Raw genomic sequence first — 2961 nt, forward strand, 5'->3', positions numbered from 1 at the left:
TTGGTAGAGGTGACGAGCAGGTTCAACTGATTGGTAGAGGTGACAGGCAGGTTCAACTGATTGGTAGAGTGACGAGCAGGTTCACATGATTGGTAGAGGTGACAGGCAGGTTCAACATGATTGGTAGAGGTGACAGGCAGGTTCAACTGATTGGTAGAGGTGACAGCAGGTTCAACGTGATTGGTAGAGGTGACAGGCAGGTTCAACTGATTGGTAGAGGTGACAGGCAGGTTCAACTGATTGGTAGAGGTGACAGGCAGGTTCAACATGATTGGTAGAGGTGACAGGCAGGTTCAAGATGATTCAGTAGAGTGACAGGCAGGTTCAACTGATTGGTAGAGGTGACAGGCAGGTTCAACATGATGGTAGAGGTGACAGGCAGGTTCAACTGATTGGTAGAGGTGACAGGCAGGTTCAACTGATTGGTAGAGGTGACAGGCAGGTCAACATGATTGGTAGAGGTGACAGGCAGTGTTCAACATGATTGGTAAGGTTGACAGCAGGTTCAACAGATTGGTAGAGGGTGACAGGCAGGTTCAACATCGATTGTAGAGGTGACAGGCAGTTCAGGATGATTCGTAGAGGTGACAGGCAGGTTCAACATGATTGTAGAGGTGACAGCAGGTTCAAAGTGATTGGTAGTTAAGTGAAGGCAGGTTCAACTGATTGGTAGAGTGACAGGCAGGTTCAACTGATTGGTGAGGTGACAGCAGGTTCAACTGATTGGTAGAGTGACATCGGTTTCTTATTCATGATTGGTAGAGTGACAGGCGTTCAACATGATTTGGTAGAGGTGACCAGGCAGTTCAACATGATTGGTAGAGTGACAGGCAGGTTCAACATGATTGGTAGAGGTGACAGGCAGCAGATTAAACATTTGATTGGTAGAGGTGACAGGCAGGTTTCAACAGACTTCGGTAGGAGGTGACAGGCAGGTTCAACGGAGATGCGTAAGAGGTGACAGGGCAGTTCAACGTGAATTGTAGAGGCTTGACAGCAGGTCAACGATGAATTGGTAGAGTACAGGCAGATTCACATGCAATTGGTAGAGCTGACAGGCAGGTTCAACAATGATTAGTGAGAGGTTGACAGCAGGTTCAACTGATTGGTGTAGAGGTTGACAGCAGTTCAATCGATGATTGGTAGAGTGACAGGCAGGTTCAACTGATTTGGTAGAGGTGACAAGCGGGTTCAGATGATAGTAAGAGGTGACAGCAGGTTTCAACATGATTGGTTAAGAAGGTTGACAGGCATGTTCAACATGTTTGCGTAGAGGTGCAGGCAGGTTCAGGATGTAATTAGTAGAGGTGACAGGCCAGGTCAGGATGATTAGTAGGAGGTGACAGGCAGGGCTTCAGGATGATTGGTAAGAGGTGACAGGCAGGTTTCAGGATGATTGGTAGAAAGGTGACAGGCAGGTTCAGTGTGATTGTAGAGTGACAGGCAGGTTCAACATGATTGGTAGAGGTGACAGGCAAGTTCAACATGTATTGGTAGACGGTGACAAGGCCAGTTCAACATGATTGGTAAGAATGGATAAACTACAGAACAATCTAACCAGACAACATAAGGATAAACTACAGACAAATCTAACCAGACCAACAAAACTCAAAATGAATACATTTTCAGAATATGGACCAAGAATAAACAAGAATGCATTGCAACAAGTTACATTTGTAAAGCACATTGATACAGGTCCAGTATCAACGAATCCATCCATGCAGTACAGTAACCAAGGCAGGAGACAATTCATCAAGACATTCCTGCAGCTGCACCTCTTCGTTAGGCTTCCTCCCTCTGCAGCCTGCCCTCAACCCTGTCTGTCTGCTTCCCAATTATCTACCCTTCTGACCCAAGTGTACACTTCGCAGAGAATTGGGACAGTGAGTACGTCCCAAATGACACCCTATTCCCTACATAGTGCACTCCTTTATACCACAGCCCTATGGCACCCTATTCCCTACATAGTGCACTACTATTGACCAGAYCCCTGGAATAGGGTGCCATTTGACACTTATCCACAGCATTCCTGTCTGTCGTCCTCAGGTGACCCACTTCCTTTCCTCTCCGCCCCCTGGTGACAAGGCACATTGTGCTTCCTGGTAATTACTGCGGCTGGGGGAGCTGCTGGCCAATCAGATGGCCTGATGGAGGGAAGCAAAGCCTAGGGAAGTACCTAATCCAGTCACCAGACAGCACAGGTTACAATACATGACAGAACACCACAGACAACAGGATCACTATCCAGTCACCAGACAGCACAGGTTACAATACATGACAGAACACCACAGACAACAGGATCTAGCACCGCTCCAACTATCCAGTCACCAGACAGCACAGGTTACAATACATGACAGAACACCACAGACAACAGGATCTAGCACCGCTCCAACTATCCAGTCACCACCAAGCAGAATGACAATACATGACAACATACCAGAAACCAAATTACAGAGATAACCTGTAAATTACAGCGATAACCTGTAAATTACAGCAATAACCTGTAAATTACAGAGATAACCTGTATATTACAAAGATAACCTGTAAATTACAGAGATAACATAACTTTAGTGAACTAGAAATACAAATATTTACAGAGATACACATACCAGAAACACATTTGTTTGGGAGGGTAGGATGTTACATTTATTTTATTATTACATATTTATTTATACTTTTTACATTTCATTTTGTAATAATCAGAACACATATCGCAGGACAGTGAAGAAAATGTGGAGGAATGTCACGTTTTGTACCCACAAATACAACAGAATCAATATTATTATTCACAGTCCCATTAAACAAGCTACAACAAAGACTCCTAAAACGCAAGGTTGACATTATATGAAACTATTGGTAACACTAACACTGTGGAGGAGGTTAGGAGTGAGGCATGGAGGGAGGGGGTTGGGACTGATGTGTTGATAAAGGTCTACCAGACAGATAGGGGTCTGATGGATC

Source organism: Salvelinus sp. IW2-2015, unplaced genomic scaffold (assembly GCF_002910315.2).
Source record: "Salvelinus sp. IW2-2015 unplaced genomic scaffold, ASM291031v2 Un_scaffold4715, whole genome shotgun sequence".
Lineage (NCBI taxonomy): Eukaryota > Metazoa > Chordata > Actinopteri > Salmoniformes > Salmonidae > Salvelinus > Salvelinus sp. IW2-2015.